This window comes from Pongo pygmaeus, chromosome 1 (assembly GCF_028885625.2).
Source record: "Pongo pygmaeus isolate AG05252 chromosome 1, NHGRI_mPonPyg2-v2.0_pri, whole genome shotgun sequence".
NCBI classification, from domain to species: domain Eukaryota; kingdom Metazoa; phylum Chordata; class Mammalia; order Primates; family Hominidae; genus Pongo; species Pongo pygmaeus.
This window is the reverse complement of record NC_072373.2, coordinates 35480325-35497329: the sequence shown is the minus strand read 5'-3', so window position 1 is coordinate 35497329 and position 17005 is coordinate 35480325. Positions and strand designations below refer to the sequence as shown.

Sequence of the window (17005 nt, the reverse complement as noted above, 5' to 3'; positions counted from 1 at the left end):
GGAGAGTTTATGCAGAGCAAAGCTAGAAGAAGATAAGATCAGTACACTTTGCCCCCTCAGGTCCCACATTGCTCCACCCCCTGCTCCCCTAAGACACATACCAGTAAACCCTACTGTTGCATGAGAGTGGGACAGCACAGCTCCCACCTGGGCTCATCTTCCCTTTAACTCAGAGGAGGCCAGCTGGCTTAGAGCTGTCCCTTAGAAGAGGCCTCAGGGAAGGTCAGGGGAACTGAAAGGGAAAATGGGGGAGCAGGAGAGAGCAAGAAAGAGTAAGATGGAAATCCACAACCCAATGAGTTGTGGGAGGGAATGTCAAAGTAAACCAAAACTTATGTTACCCATTTTAGATTTTGGCCTTGGGAGTATCAAGGACACACAGAGAGTTAGATGATGTACTATGGGAAGGGTGACTCTAGGCCAGCGGCTTGCAAGCTCTTAGAGAAAGAGGAGGAGTAAGGGTGAAGGGGAGAAGAGGAGAGAGGGGAGAGAGAAGGTGGGAGGAGGTGGCAGAGAAGTCCAATGCAACTGTGTTTTGCTATTCTCTCAATTTTTCACACATCCCCCCATCATCAGCCCACATTCCCAGTCAAGTGCTGGGGTTGAAAATCTGTTAAATGTTTATGTGACTCTCATGGAAGCTTTCCTTCTCTTTATTGGCACTCAAAATGGTGGCAGCCTGGCCCTGTTTATTCATTAATGCCTCTAAGTCAATACTGAAGAAGAAGTCAGAGGACTAGCAAATGGCAAAGCCAACAGCTCTTTCCTATGTCTCCAGGGAAGGGAGAATGTTCAAGACAGCCCATATTCCTTTTTGTGAGAAGCTAAAAATACAGAAGAAAAAAAACAAACTTCCAACCAGTTGAGAAATTTTAAAGGTAACTTATCATTTTCAGATCAGGAAAGTATGGCCCAGAAATGCTAAATGAATTGCCCAAAGAAACAGGCTAGAGCCAAGGTCCCCAGATCCATATTTAGTTCCCTTTCCACTGACTGAGAGGTTTTCAAACTGTTTCCTGGAGGTATTGTGGAGAAGGGGACAGCCAGGAGGAAGCCCAGTCAAATAGGCAGACTGCTTTCTTAACAGTCAACCATGGTAATTCCCTTTCATCTGACACACACACATACACACACACACTCACACACACATGCATGCACACAAACACGCACATGGCTTTTGCATAATATTACATTTGAAGGAATTTTCTGTTACTAAAACTAAGTTTTAAAAAAATACCATTGCCATTCTTATGTTTTACGTACAACAAGACCTCAGGCCCTACTCTATAAACTCATTGTCAAATACACAGGCTTGTTTTCAATATGAGTGTGATTTATGACTGATGAGGGGCCTGAGTATTCACTAAATACTAAGTATCTCACTAAATACTGAGTATCTCACTAAATAAAAAGAGTGAGAATTAATTCAGGAAGATACTATATGACAAGCGGACCATCACTAGGAAGTGTATGACAATAGTTGCATACACTTTTGTAAGCATTGAAATCACCCAAAGAGCTTGTTAAAACACAGATTGTTGGATCTCACACTAGAGTTTCTGTTTCAGAAAATGTGGGGTGGTGCCCCAAAATCTGCATTTCTAACAAGTCCCTAGAGGCTGCTGATGCTACTGCTTCAGGGACCACACTTTGAGAACCAATGATACAGAGGATAGACTGTTGAATAGGAGTTAGTTCTATCATGAGGTCCTCATGATGCTTCAAACTGAACTTTCAGTGTAAAACAAGAAGGACTCCTTTTAGAGGCAATATTATTCAACCAGTGAAAATAATACCTGGGAACTTCGTAAGACATGAAAAAGTATAAGATTGAATAAAAAATATGACTTCAGTGAGAAAATGTAATAGGAAGAAAAGTGAAATATGCTAATTATTTTCTCGCTGTATAAAACAGACATTGACCTCTAGATTTTGTGCAGGTATGGTGGTTGGTGGTTGGGGCAGAAATAAATGTGTGTCCTAGTCACTCGTTCATATAAAAACCATTTATAAACATTGGAGTTTGGAGTAGAAATAAATCCCTATTTATATGTGCACGAGTATCATATGCACTCATTCTTTCCACAAATATTTACAAATTCCTACTATATAACAGGCACTAGGGGAAAGACACATGTTCATTGCCTTTAGTCCGGTGGAGGAAACAGGAAGTGAGATAAGAGCTAAGAGAAGTGTATGGAAAATCCTACGAAGGGGGAACCATTTGGTTTGGTAGATATTGAGCTCTATTTGGAACGGTGTATATTTGGGTTGTATGTGTCTGTAACTCATGAGGGAAACCTGGGTTGGAGATGTAGACTGGCCATCCCTATATATTTATGGGTATAAATGATTTCTCCATGAAAACAGATGTAGTGTGAGAAAAGGAACATTAGCATTTATGGGTCAGGTAGAAGAGGAGTAGCCAGTAGAGAAGAGTAGGAGGCTGACTGTGGACTAATAGAAATGTAAAGATAACGTATACAATTAAGGGCATGTTAATATTTATGTTTTGAGTACCAATAACTTATTTACTTGAAATAATATGTCTTTAGTAATTTAGTCAATATGCCCTGTGAGAAAGAGCTAACATGCTAAATTACTCATAGCATGTCATATACTTCCCGGTTAGAATCCAACCTCACTTCGTATTTTCACATATCCTGGTGTCTTATGTAAGTAAACAAAAGATAATCCCTCACAGAAAGCTCTAAAACCCTAATTAATAATTTTCCTAATAGTTTTATTCTTAGGGCCATTAGCTTTCAGTCATTTAGTCTTGAAATGCCATTGAAAATTACAAAGATAAAATACTACTCTATAAGATAAATGAACAAACCGTTGATACTACAACACGGATTAATCTTAAATGCATTTGCTAAGTGAAAGAAGACAGACCTAAAAGGCAAATACCACATGATTTCATTTATGTGACATTCTGGAAAAGACAAAACTTATAGAAACAAAGAACAGATCAGTGACTTTCAGGGGTGAGGGGTGGAAATTTTAACTACAAAGCAACAGCACAAAGGACTGTTGAGAATGATAAAAGTGTTCTGTAGCTTAATAACAGTGATGCTTACATGATTCTATACATTTGTCAAAACTATAAAACTCTACACCTCAAAGAGTAGATTTTACTATATGTAAATTTAAAAATAAATAAAAATCTTAAAATATCAATCTCTAATAGTTACTACTTCAAAGGATGCTATGGTTTGAATGTGTCCCCCAAAGTTCATGTGTTTGAAACACAATCCCCAATGCAACAGTGTTGAGAGGCAGGACCTTTAAGAGGTGATTAGGGTGTGAGGGCTCTACTCTCTTGAATAGATTAATGTTGTTATCTCCAGAGCAGGTTTTCTATAAAAGCAAATTCAGCTCTCTTTTGTTCCCTCTTGCACCATCTTGTGCTCTTTCATCTTCTTCCATGGGATAACACAGCAAGGAGGCCCTTTCCAGATGCAGCCCCTCAATGTTAAACTTCCCAGCCTCTAGAACCATGAGCCAAATAAACTTCTGTTGTTTATAAATTACCCAGTCTGTGGTATTCTGTTATAGCAATAGCAAAATGGACTAAGACAAAATGATCTTATTTAAAATAAATCCAACTTGTCATTTTATGATCAAATCATCTACACACACACACACACTCATTCCTTTTTGTAGAAATTCCATACAAAGTTATTTATTTGCTAGTAATCTTACTCCAGGGGAGTTTGGTTGACTTTCCCGAGACAGAATAGAAGGTGGCTGTTCAACTCTTTTTCCTGAGGTGCCTCAAATTTCTACTTGTTCATTAAGAGAATTCTCCAGAGACAGATGTATTACAGCACTTTGAGAACTATATTCACACTCACTGCTGAAGAGCGAAAAGAGATAGCTCAAGGTTCCACTCTGTGAAACAATTTAGTGGCTAAATGTGTTACTTAGGAACTAAATCCAAGCAGGTACTTAAAAAGAAGCAATTGAACATGGTGGCAAATACTTCCCAGTGTATATGGGTATTTAGACTTCTGCTTAAGTCTTCCATCCCTGCATCTGTGCACACATTACACTTCAAGTACACATCTCTTTATACACTCTATTACCTCATGGCCATTACTTATGGGTGATGAATGCTAGTGTTCACAGAACAGCGTGCTGATGCATTTTTTCCTGCCATTGTATGTAACATGTTTTCTAATTCTTTTGCTCTATTCAGCATTTGACCCCAACGATGGGGGATTATGGTATTAACTCTCTACCCAGCACACATTCTTTACAGACTCTCACTAAATACTGTAAGCCTGCTGCAGAGAGGAATACAAGTGAAAGCATAACGTCTGGTCTTAAGCTGAGCACACAGAGGGTCGTGATCCAATTGGAAGGGAAGCAGAATTTTTAAAAAGAAAGAGGTTTGACCAAATTTTAATCCATGTCATTTTCATTTCTCTTACCCTGTGGATTTGGGTGATTTTATTTACACTGTCAGCTTGAGCCTAGGGATTGGAAATCAGGCTTTTATGGAGATTATTAAAAGTACATACAGTACACTACAGGTTGGGCTAACTCTGATATATGCTGCTAAAAATATGAATGTGAATGCCCTGGTATTAGAAGCCACGGGCGTACATTTCATCCTCCTTAGAAGGTTATTCTTGGAAGCTGGCCCTGCTGCAATGGTAATGAGATGCAGGCTGTCAGGATATTTCTAATAGGTAGCAAATGACCAGAGATGGAGATGAATCAGCATTACTCAGATGAGAAGGTAGCTCTTTATACCATTAATTCCAATCCAAAGTAATTCCACCATCCTTCTCCCAAAAGAGAGGGCACTGTAAATGTGGGGGAGGGGAAGAGCAGAAAGCTAAAGCTTCAAGGATTTACTAATGGTTTGGATGGGCTGCAATGTCATCCAAGTTTCTAGGCTGAGTTTTGTTGAGTCTGAGCTTCTCAGATGCATCACCAGTAACTTTCAGTTAAATAATGTCGTATAGGCTTAGGTTACGAAGATAACGCTCTACACCTCAGTCAGAATCTTTAAGATCTCAATAGATAAAAATGAAATGGTTTATCAGATCTCAAAATACTAGGAGCATTCACTCTTTAATGAGGTATATTTAGGATCTCAAAGATGTGAAAGTACTATTTTACAAAGCAGTTGACTATGAGGGCCTTGTGTCCTTGCAAGGTTATGTATTATGACCATCTAAATAAGCTTAAGCAGGTTTTAGGAGATGCATGGATAACAGCTCCATGATGGATCGCTATGACAAAATGGGCTATTTTAGGGTCTTATTTCCAATTATTGGGGGCCAATGACATTCTCATGCCTACTTCATGGTCTCCTCAGGTGCCACTGATAGATCAAGAGTCACTGCTATGATGAAGCTCTGAAATGTGTCAAATACCTAGAAATGGAGAGGAAGGTAGATGGCAGGAAATTCCAAATCTTTATTTCACCTGGAGCTCTCAAGTCTCAAGACCAGGACAATAATGTTCAGTTTAAGGACTGAGGCTGGGTGCAGTGGCTTATACCTGTAATCCCAGCACTTTGGGAGGCCAAGGTGGGCAGATCACCTGAGGACAGGAGTTAGAGACCAGCCTGGCCAACATAGTGAAACCCCGACTCTACTAAAACTACAAAAATTATCCAGGCACGGTGGCACGTGCCTGTAATCCCAGCTACTAGGGAAGCTGAGGCATGAGAGTCACTTGAGCCTGGGAGGCAGAGGTTACAGTGAGCCAAGATCACGCCACCGCACTCCAGCCTAGGTGACAGAGTGAGACTTTGTCTCAAAAAAAAAAAAAAAAAAGGACTGAGGTCCGTACCTCTTTGTCACAGCCTAGACCACTCACATGTAAAAATGTGCTACCCTGTCATACACCCAGGCCATGAAGAAGGGAACACAATAAAAGGTAGCCCTTCAGTGATTTGACTTTTTGAAGCCTTAGTTCTGAACCACTTGTCATATCTTACTTATGTTTTACATCCTGGCTTGTTTATCTTTTTGGCTTCAGAGCTAGGATTTATTTACCTTTTACAGCTTTACTCACTCACTCCCCGCTCAACCCTGCCAAAAACAAGCCACTCTCTGAGTAGAATGTTTCCTCTTGATCTCTGATCCTGACCCCTGCTCTGGCTGTACCACCTTCAGGCACACTGAGTAAACATCCCACCTGGCCCAGCCTTCCCCATGGGCTTCACTACATCAGCATGCCCCTAGCCCCCGATGGTTTGCTCACCAGGTGTACCCCAGCCCACAGGTATGATTTGTTTGAGGACGCCAGTAAACTACCACCAGAAAGAAGTACAACATGTCCTTTTTGTGTGATAGCACACAAGTTTCTTTGACTCTTGTCCTACTGCCCTAACCCTCCTTCATTACCATAAAAACATAAACATATATGTTATGTTATTTTTTTTTCAAACCAGGTTTCACATGTTTTACTTACTGAATTTGTACAACAATTCTATGGATCAGAAATAATAAATATGAGTTATCTCTTCAGTACAACAGTGCTAATGAAATAAAGACAAGTCAAGTGATTTGGCTTATATTACAGCCAGTAAATTATAGAGCTTAACTCACCTGGTCAGTGCTTAATCTTCTACCCATGTTCCCTTAGGCTGAGCACCTCTGAAGGATAGGGATCAAATCCATATGGCCACTCTGCATGGAAATTAATAAATAATGTTGATGGGATGATGAAGTTGATAATAATTATGAGAGTAATAAATATGTTTTTTATCTCCAATTGTAGAAATCAATTTCACTTTCCTGATTTTCATACCTATATGCCTTTGCACACATTTCTTCCTTTACTTAGGAAGCCTTCCATTTGCCCTGTTTGCCTAGAAAATCCCTCTTCAACCTTTAGAAGCTGATACATATGTTACCTCCTCTGCAAGGCCTTTACCTACCACTGCCCACCCCCGACTTCCGAACAGCTAGTTGTGTCATACGTTAATGGTGTCACACTTGGGAAATAATTATTTCATTATTTGTTTAGAAAAGTTTCTCTCCAGATTATGGAGAAGGCCAGGAATCGTGTCTTATTCCTTTTTTCATTCTAAGATCTGCCATGGTGCATGACACATTATAGAAACTCAAAAAGTTTTTTTAACCAAATGTGATGATGATGATGGTGATGGTGTTGATGGGGTAGGGGGACAATTTCACTCCTTCCAAGAGAAAGGGCTTTCCCAGTTTTTAGAACCAGACTTTAGTTTAGAACAGTATATTAGTCATGGAAATCAATGCAGGCCACTATCAAATACAACTTCCAAAGTATTATACTTTGATACAAGGCTATTTCTTACTCATGAAGATATGGTGTGGGTTAGATAGACACCTTCACTGTGTGCCCCTCCTCCAAGTGACAGCTCTGAAATCTGGGATCCTTCCATTATGTGGCTTTCCCATCTTGGCATCATTTGCCTCCAGCTGTTCAGATGGGAGAAAATATAGAGAAGACACAGCAAGTTTAAAACGCTTGTTCTACAAGTGACAGTCATTGCTTCTTCTCACATTACATTGGCCCATCTAATTGCAGGGTCACTTGGAAGATGTAATCTTCCTACGTGCCCAAGGAGACACTCAAAAATGGTGAATGCTGAAAGTCTTTTGCCATAGGTTGCCCTTCTAAACACGAAATGTTCATTTCAATCTTCCTCTCACAGAACACACTCACCCCATGCCAAGGGGGACACCCTAAGTCCCATTCAGTCACCACCTCCAGATCAACGTCCAGGATATCTGGGTGAGGCACCATCTTTCTTATTCATCAGTCTGACATGGCGCCTCTCAGTGCAGTGACCTACATATGTAAAAGATTAGTTATCTATATTCCACATCTCCACCATCATAAACCATATATAATGGTGGAAAAAATGACAGGAAAACTGCGATAAATAACCCTATTTGAAATGGGAAATAAGAGACAAGACACATCATGGTCCTTGGCAATGCTGAAACCTTTCTGTGCCAACATGGTGAAGCTCAGATATTCTGGGTGGGGTGGGGATGTGTGGATTTGACTCTGAGAAGGACTCCTGTATTTGTTCTTCTCCTTAGCCACATGTGAAGTAGGCTCAGGGGAACTCATTTTCCTCCAGAGCAGTACGGTTCTAGAAGCTGACATTTGCTTGGTCTGCAATGTGTTGGGAACTCAAAAGTTGTTTTAAGCCTGGACCAAGCAAAGGCCTTTTAAGTCCAGGCTCCTGGTTTCATCGTAATACAATTATCAAAATCTTAGATGATGTAGCTCTATTTGCTTCTAGTCAGTCCCAAGTGCCAGTAACTATACCTAGAGTTACTTTCTAAACATTGTTATCAAATTTACCTTTTTTTCTTTGTCTCTTCACCTCCATGCCTTTTTTCTCCCAACATAATTACCAAATTACATTGAGGCTATAAGAAACAATAGATGAGAAGACCACTCAACTTATCTGATTTTCACCTCAAATGACCTCATTCAGATGAGAACTTTTGCTAGATATTTATCACTTAAAGTCATTTTTGGTACCCTATCTTACTGTTTGAGTCTAAAAGAAATTTATTTTTTCCAACCCTGCGAGGCCAAATTTCTTGACTCTGTATTCCACTCTATTTCTGCTTGCAAACTCAATAATTATTTCCTGAGTCATCTCTTTCTTGTAACTTTCTTGTAATACACAAAAGAGATATTCCAACATTAGCCAATACCACTATTAAAATTTTGTTTGCTAACCATTTCCCCTAAAGATATATACCAGGCACATGGACTAACTTCTAATTAATAGCAGGCAATAGTTGGATTTATCACTATATAACATTAATTCCCATATTTCCATTTTCTGGTATTAGTTTCCTTCCTGCCAGATTCTGTATTACTAAATCAATGATAAATACTTAGGATCATGTAAAGGTTAAGGAATATGGTTTGGTTATGTCAATATCCCACTTCTGGTACCAATTTCTAGATTACAGCAATAAATACCAGTTGCTGTAACAGCAATCTCAGTGATTTCACACACAGGTTTATTTCTTCCTTAGGTAGCTATCCAATGCAAGTCTAGAAGTTCTCCTTGGAGGCTCTCTTCCAAGCAGTGACTCAGGAACCCAAACTCCTTCCATTTTCTAAGGCTAGAGTCTTAAACCAATGGCCTCTTAGCTGATTGTGGAAGAGGAAGCAAAAACTGAAATATTTTTTAAGATGATTTTAAGGGACATGACTAGAAGTGGCTTATATCCCTCTGTCCTAATTTTTTTGACTGGAATCCTGTCACATGGCCTCAACAAAACTGCAAAAGGAGAAAACGAAGTCTTCCTGTGTGCTCTGGAATAGGAAATGGGATTGGTGATTTTTATGGCTATGTTGTATTACAATATGTCATTCATTTACTTGACTCCTCGTTGATGACTGAATAAATGGAGAAAAGATTATCTTTCTTATCTTTCTTTTCTCAGTCACCAACTAGATGCTTCAAAAATAATATTTTTATATTAAAAACACAGGTTCAACCTACTTTAAAATTACTTATGAGGGATTTAATGCAAGTGAAATATTTCCCATTTAACAAATGAGACAAAATGGAAACGCTGACAGGTTTCAAGGGAGCCACTGTGAATTATCCAATGATCAGTAATATGGTACTACAGCAAGGTAAGTTCACCTGGCTCAGGTAGTTGCCTAGGTGCCAAGAAATAGATTTTCTGGCTTCCCAAGGTCTGTCTGTACTTGGTACACATGGAACCAGAAGCTCGCAAATACTCCTGTGGCATGATACAATGGTACTGAGAGGCAGGAGGACATGTGGAAGCCTGGGATTAGAACAAGTTGGCTACAGAGTGTAACGACTCTACCTCCAGAGGCAAATGGCCAGGACCATGGGCAGGACTAAGGGCAAACTCTAAAAGACACAATAAAGGAGCCACTCCTCTGCGACACCAGCCCAGCGACCCAGGCGACAGACCAAACTCATCCTGCAGCAAGACTCAGAGACCTTGCAAAGACCAGCAAGGACTTGGAGGTAACAAGCAAACCCAAGGTCCCCTGCCCTCACCACCATGAGGGTACTTCCACCTCCTTCCCTGAAGCAGATTTCTTTTTCTCTCAGTCTGCAATATTTGCATTCTTTCCAATTACTACATTCATTCATTGACAAAAAGCCCAAGTTGCTTTTCTGGTTCCTTAGCTTCTCAGGCTTCTGGTCTGAATGGTCATTGTCTGGACAAATCAGGAGCTGGGAGCCTACTAGCTGGGCCCCGTAGCCTGGCAGAGGTGCCTTCAGGTGCTTACCTACTCCCTTTAGCTACTGAGTGTTTCACCAGAGCCATGGAAAGACCAGAAGGTAAGGTGTCATGGTCACTTGGAACTTAGCAGCTTGCAGGAGCACCTGGGGAGAGAATGCAAGTCTTTAAAAGATACTTTAAAAACAAATGCTTTCCAACATTCGGGCATCACATCCTATGGAGCATGAAGCATGTAGCAGGACAATTATGGTGGGCTTTCTGAAGTCATGGAAAAGACTAAAAATGGCCCGTTTCTTAGAACATAAGGAAAAATAGGCATTGAGCCAGTGGAAACCAAGAAGGAAGCCAGAAAGAAATGGAAGCTTTTCTGCTTTTCCTTACTAGTTCCTTTCTGCATTAAAAGCCAATTTTACTAGCATTTTGTCAGCCAGAGTCTTTTGTAAACAAGCACTTCCAATTTCTCAAGCCAGTGAAATGGAGATTCATAAAGATGTTTTAAGAATTGCAAGCCTGAAATGCCTTTGTGCATCATTAATATAAATTAAATATGATCTGCCTTTTTAAAAACCATTGCATAATAATACTTATGAAAACTGGTAATTAATATTTAGAATGTTTAGAACATCTACTTAAATATTTGACTTATGGGCCAGTTTTGCTATGGAATGTGCTAAGAATTGACTAACTAGCATCATGAAAATCCACATACTTCAGAATTCCAAAGAGAAGATCGCATCCCAAACCTGATAATTTATTAATTGTGTGAACTTCACCAGGTCCTTTAAACTCTCTGTGCCTTATTTTTCTCATTTATAAATGAGGATAATGATATCTCCCATCCCTGGTTATTAAGCTTCAATGAGATGGGCCTGTGCCCATGCCTAGCACATACTTGTACAAAGGAGGCACTCAACAAATACAGCTGCTATTGTTATGATGATGATGATTTTTTAATACTGCTACTACTAGCTGTGTGAGCTTATTTGAGTTCCTAACCCTTTCCTTGTTGTTCTAGACAGCCTCTGCTCACCCTCGCATTCTGGCCTTACATACCCACAGTAGAACACTAAGTGTTTTCCCAAGTTCTGTTATCAGTCCCTCCTTTTCTCATAAAAAAAATAATAGAGTTACTTGAGAGTGTCTGAGACTCTTTCAGAGTAACTCCCCCTCCAAAGAGACACCTCCCTCTGCCCTTGTCTTGGTTCTTCCCATCATTTCCTCTTCCTTTGGGTCAGACCTGGATAAACTTGCGGTTTCCTTCCTTCGTGCTCTCTGGAGAGCTGAGTGCTGCACACTTGAAAGTCTAAAAACTTGTCATTTCCACCTTGAACTAGTGGCTGACCTCGCCAGACAGCCTGAGAAATGAATTAGTGTCCTTAAGCGGAGGCAGAATATGAACAGTGACCCAGCTCTCCTAAGCAACCACAGGAACTGTCAAGCGGTAGTTAAAGTTCCCTTTTTCCCAACCCCTTTAATTATGTTGAAAACTATGTCATATTGTTTTTGAAAAAGTTAATGAAATAGTAGGTAAAGGTGAACCAAGAAACATAATTTACTTGGATTTCCTTGTAAGCTTTTGATAAGGTCCCTCATAAAAGGCTATTAAGGAAAATAAATGACCAGAAGGCTGTGAGCAAAAGTCTTTCTGGTGTATTAAAAACTGGTTAAGCTATTTTAGAAGGAAGAATCCTTGATGCTGGCTACTTCTTGGAGCACAGAAAGGTTAATCACAAACTGTCCTTAGTATTAGTATTTGGACTTCAGATATTTGAATGATTTATAAAGGAAAAAAAGCAAAGTTGGCCAAAGACCAAAAATTATTATTTCTCTTTTACTTTCTTAGACTTTTATTTTTTTACAACATCCTTTTCATTTTATTTTTTAAGCTGACAAATAAGAATTGTACATGTTCATGGAGTACATAGTAATGTTTTGGTACATATAAACTATAGTGATCAGATCAGGGTAATTAGCATATCCATCACCTCAAACATTCGTCATTTCTCTGTGTTGGGAACATTTGATACTATTCTAGCTATTTGAAACTATGTATTATTGTTAACCATAATCACCCCACAGTGCTATAGCACACCAGAACTTATCCCTCCTGTCTTGCTATAATGTTTTATTCTTTAACAAATCTCTTCATCTACTCTTCTCTCTCCCCTTGGAATTAACCGTTTTTTTAATTTCAATGAGTTTTGGGGGAACAGGTGGTGCTTGGTTACATGGATAAATTATTTAGTGGTGATTTCTGAGATTTTGGTGCACCCATCATCTGAGCAGTAAACACTGTACCCAACGAGACACAACATTATTACCATGGTCAAACCTCCAAGTTTTTGGTATGAATGCAGGACGCTTGTCCGTCAATAGGGAATGCATTCCTGGGAGAAAGAGCTGGGCCCACCGAAAAGATGCAACCTCCAAAGATGGGAACCAAGCTCTGAAAAGCTTTCAGAGTAAGATAAAAACGCTTCTCACTTATGTGGCCCTAGTGCAGCCAGGCCTGAGGCTGGAGGGCAGGACACAATGATTTGTGAGTGTCCTTCCCACCCTTCCAGCAGATGGTAGTTTAAGGCCATGAAAAATTAGAAATGAGTGGCATGGGTGGAAAGCATTGAAGCAATATGAAGACACTATTTTGCATGCTTTTCATTCCAAAATTGTAAAAGAATAATTCTATTGGTAAAAGAGAGCCAAAGGAATGTCACAGGGACTCAGGCATTAAGTATATTTCCTGTGTAATTTGTGTATTTGACCTGATGCAGCGGAAAGTAAACAAGAGATACTGAGACCTGCTTACTGCCTATTTACTGTAGGGGCAATGGGAAGAGCTGCTTTTTTTAATGAAAGAAGACAGACCTCTTAAAGTGCTGATAATCTAACAACACGTTTATTTTCATAGGTAACTTCACCACTGCTCCCCCTCTTCCAAATATTTTCACTGTAAAATGAGCCAGAAGAAATAATACCAATATCTGGGTGCTGATGATGTAAATCCCAGGTCCTCTTCCAGCCATGGCCCTCATTAATCTTTATGACACTTTTTCTTGAGCCTCACCTGCATTTCTACAGGATCAAAAAGTCCTAAACACAAAAGTCACACTGCAAAATCAATGGCAAAAATAATTCTAATCTGGGTTTGCCAAAGCTGCTTCTCTTCTGCCTAGTCAAGTACTAAAGTACTCTAGTTCATACATAGGGTGCGATTTACCCAGTAGGAAAGCATTTATTTTGAGAGACAGAGAGTATGTGAAATAAGATGTTAGACATAGAAATATTCCTCTCAAAGAATCCCGCAATAGACACACACAAATATAATTATTTATATTTTGGCAAAAGTGCAAAGGCAATTTAATAAAGAAGGGATAGGCTTTTTCAACAAATGGTAGTGGAACAATTGAATGTCAATATGCCAAAAGAAAAAACAAAAAGAAAAGAAGGAATCGTAACACATACTATCTATAAAAATTTACTAACAATGGATCATATACCTAAATGTAAATGTAAATTACAAAATTTCTAGGAGAAAATCTTTGAGACATTAAGTTAGGCAAAGAGTTGTTGGATACAACAGCAAAAGCACTATCCAAAAAAGGAAAAAAAAAAATGGATACATGGGGCTTTATCTAATTCACTTTTACATCTCTGCTCTGCAAAAGACACTATTAGGAGAATGGCGAAGCAAATCACAGATTGGAAGAAGACATTTGTAAATCTTGTATCTAAAAAGGACTTATATCACTTTTAGGCCGGGTGCAGTGGCTCATGCTTGTAATCCCAGCACTTTGGGAGGCCGAGGCGGGCAGATCACAAGGTCAGCAGTTTAAGACCAGCCTGGCCAACATAGTGAAACCCCATCTCTACTAAAAATACAAAAATTAGCCGGGCATGGGTGGTGTGCGCCTGTAGTCCCAGCTACTCAGGAGGCTGAGGCAGGAGAATCGCTTGAACCCGGGAGGTTGTGGTGAGCCGAGATCATGCCACTGCACTCCAGCCTGGTCAACAGAGCAAGATGCCGTCTCAAAAACAAAAAACAAACAAACAAAAAACACTTTTAAAAAGCAATAATTAGAAAACAAAGCCCCCAATTCAAAGAAATGGGCAAAAGATTTGAATAGACACTTTACAATAGAAGAAATATAGACAGTAAATAAGCACATAAAAAATGTTCAAAATCATTAGTTATTAAGAAAATACAAATTAAAACACAGTGCAATGCCACTACAGACCTACTTGAATGGCTAATTTTTTTTTTTTAATTTAACCATACCAAGTACCAGCATGAGGAGCAACTGGAATGCTCACATATTGCTGGCAGAAACACAAAATGGCACATTTTGGCAGATTCTTATAAAGTTAAAAACACATGTATTGCATGACCCAGTAATCTCACTCCTAGATATTTACCTAAGAGAAATAAAAACTTAGTTTTATATAAAAACCTACAAATGTTAATCTGAGTTTTTCTCATAACAGCCCCAAACCAAAAGTCCTTTAGTGAGTCCAAGAATGGATAAATAAACTGCACACACACCTACACCACCCAGCAATAAACAGGAGCAAACTCCTGATGGATGCAACAGCAAAAGGATGAACCTCAACACACCTGCCAAGTGAAAGAAACCAGGTCTAAAAAGCTAGGTGTTGTATAGTTCCATCTACATAGCACTCTAGAAAAGATCCAAAGAACAGATCAGTATTTGCCAGGCCTTGGGAGTAAGGAAGGGGGTGAATATCAAAGCACGACCCAGGAAATTTGGAAAGCAGGAGCTGGGGCTCGGCAGGGGCCTGGGGGTGGTGATGGAGCCGTGCTTTATCATGGCCGTGTGGTAGATCCACAGCTGTGCATTTGTCAAAACCCTCAGATCTGTACACCTCCCCCAAAAGTGAATTGTATTGTTTTAAAATTTGAAAAAAAATTAAGACAACACAACCCAAAACCAAAACAAACCACAACAAAACAAAAACAAATTGCTATTATGATAAAAGCTGGGATTATCATTTGTGTATAGGTTTTTGCATGAACATAAATTTTCACACAAGTGATCATAATAATACATTGTATTTACATTTCATGTGGACAAACTTCATTTCCTTTGCAAGAAAACTAGCCCAAATTGGGGCGCAGTCTGCAGCCATGTTCTGCTATGTCACTAACTGCCTCAGATGCCATTGGATTCCTGACCTCCTCATTAACTCACACACACGGAGTGGTCAAGCAACCTTTTCCAGACTACTCTGCTTGCCTCCAACTGTGAAAAGCATTATTTGATGTTCTTAAATATTACCCTTCGCCTTTAACTGTACATAATAATTATGTTACCATGGGTGATCCTAATGACAACGAAGCATCTGCACTACTTCCTAAAGCTCCAGGACAGGACACCTGTGTTTTCAAGATGTAGTACCACAACGAGAGTTACAGCCTGCATCCCCTGGGTACCAGCGACGTTGGGAAACTCGATTGGTCCTGCAAACCACCATAGCCACCCTGCATATGCCAAAAAAATGCTGGGGGTAATTAAGTGGTGATATATTTTTTTTCTTAGTATGATTTTCCAACTGAGGAAAGAGAAAGATACACAAAGATTATAGTCATTCCCCAGTGTCTGTGGAGTACCGGTTCCAGCATCCCCTACAAATATCAAAATTCAAGGACACTCAAGTCTCTGATATAAAATGGTGTGGTGTTTGCATACAACCTATGTACATCCTCTTGTGCCTACTTACAATACCTAATACAATGATGTACAGTACAGACACCAATCATATATTTTTTCCTGAATATTTTTGATCTGCAAAATGGTTGAATCCACAGATATAGAACCCACTGATATGGAGGGCTCACTGTATTTCGGAGCAAACATTAATTATCATTGAAGAAAGCAAGCACATTTCACTAAAAGCCCCAATACTTATTTCAATACAAACAACCCAGCCAAAGACCACCATGTAAAAAAGTTATACAGCAAGACTCTTTTTGTTACAAATATTTACTGAGGTATCTGAGTTTAAAGCCACTCAGAAACTCAGAGCAGGCCCCATTCCCAGATAGCCTAACTACCTACTCAAACTTCAGGACCTGAGTCATAAGCAAGAGCTGAAACAAAAGCAAACTTTTCATTATTTCCAACCAGACCTAGCAACATTAAACCTTTTTCTCAGAAGCATGAGAAGAAAGAATGAGCAACTAAATTTTAAAAATGGCAGCTCCTCAGCTCCATTTCCCCAAAATGGGTCAGGTGGAAATTAATGGCTCTTTCTTCTGCATTATTAGTCATTTGTGTGCTTTTACAGTGCTGTACTTAACACAGTCTATTGTCATTAATTGTCATAGACTCATCCCAATGCGCAGATGTCCTCAATGGGTTGTGAGCTCCTCAGTGGCAGGGCCAAGCATTATGATATTTGTTCTCCCAGAACCTATTGAGGATCTGGTACATAATGTGCAGCCATAAGTGTTTGAAGAATAAAAGAAAGAAGGAGGAGGAAAGCAAAAATGTAGGGGAAAGACATTGTGAGAGGAGAGAAAGAAAAAAAAGTAGGAAAGGTAGGAAGAGAGAGAAGGAAAAAGGAAAGGTAGAAAGAAGGGAAAAATGAAAAGGAGGGAGGGAGGAAGGGAGAAAGGTAGGGAAGAGGAGAGGAAGGAAGGACAAGAAGGAAGGAAAGAAGGAAGGAATGAAGAAGGAAGAAAGGAAGGAAGGGAGGGAGGGAGGGGAGAGGTGAGGGAGGGAAGAAGGAGGGAAATAAAATGTGCCTTGGGTAGAGAAAATGAGGAC

At 39.6% G+C, this 17005-nt stretch overlaps 1 long non-coding RNA gene across 1 annotated transcript in view; it reads right to left on the bottom strand.

The window, feature by feature from the left end:
* The window catches only part of LOC129043795 (uncharacterized), a 169304-nt gene that overhangs the window by 70326 nt on the left and 81973 nt on the right, over window positions 1-17005 (bottom strand). The window contains exons 3-4 of the long non-coding RNA XR_008504529.1: window positions 7307-7430; window positions 6576-6656 (exon numbers count right to left, since the gene is read on the bottom strand). This is a non-coding gene — a long non-coding RNA (uncharacterized LOC129043795). The remainder of the gene's footprint in view (window positions 1-6575; window positions 6657-7306; window positions 7431-17005) is intronic.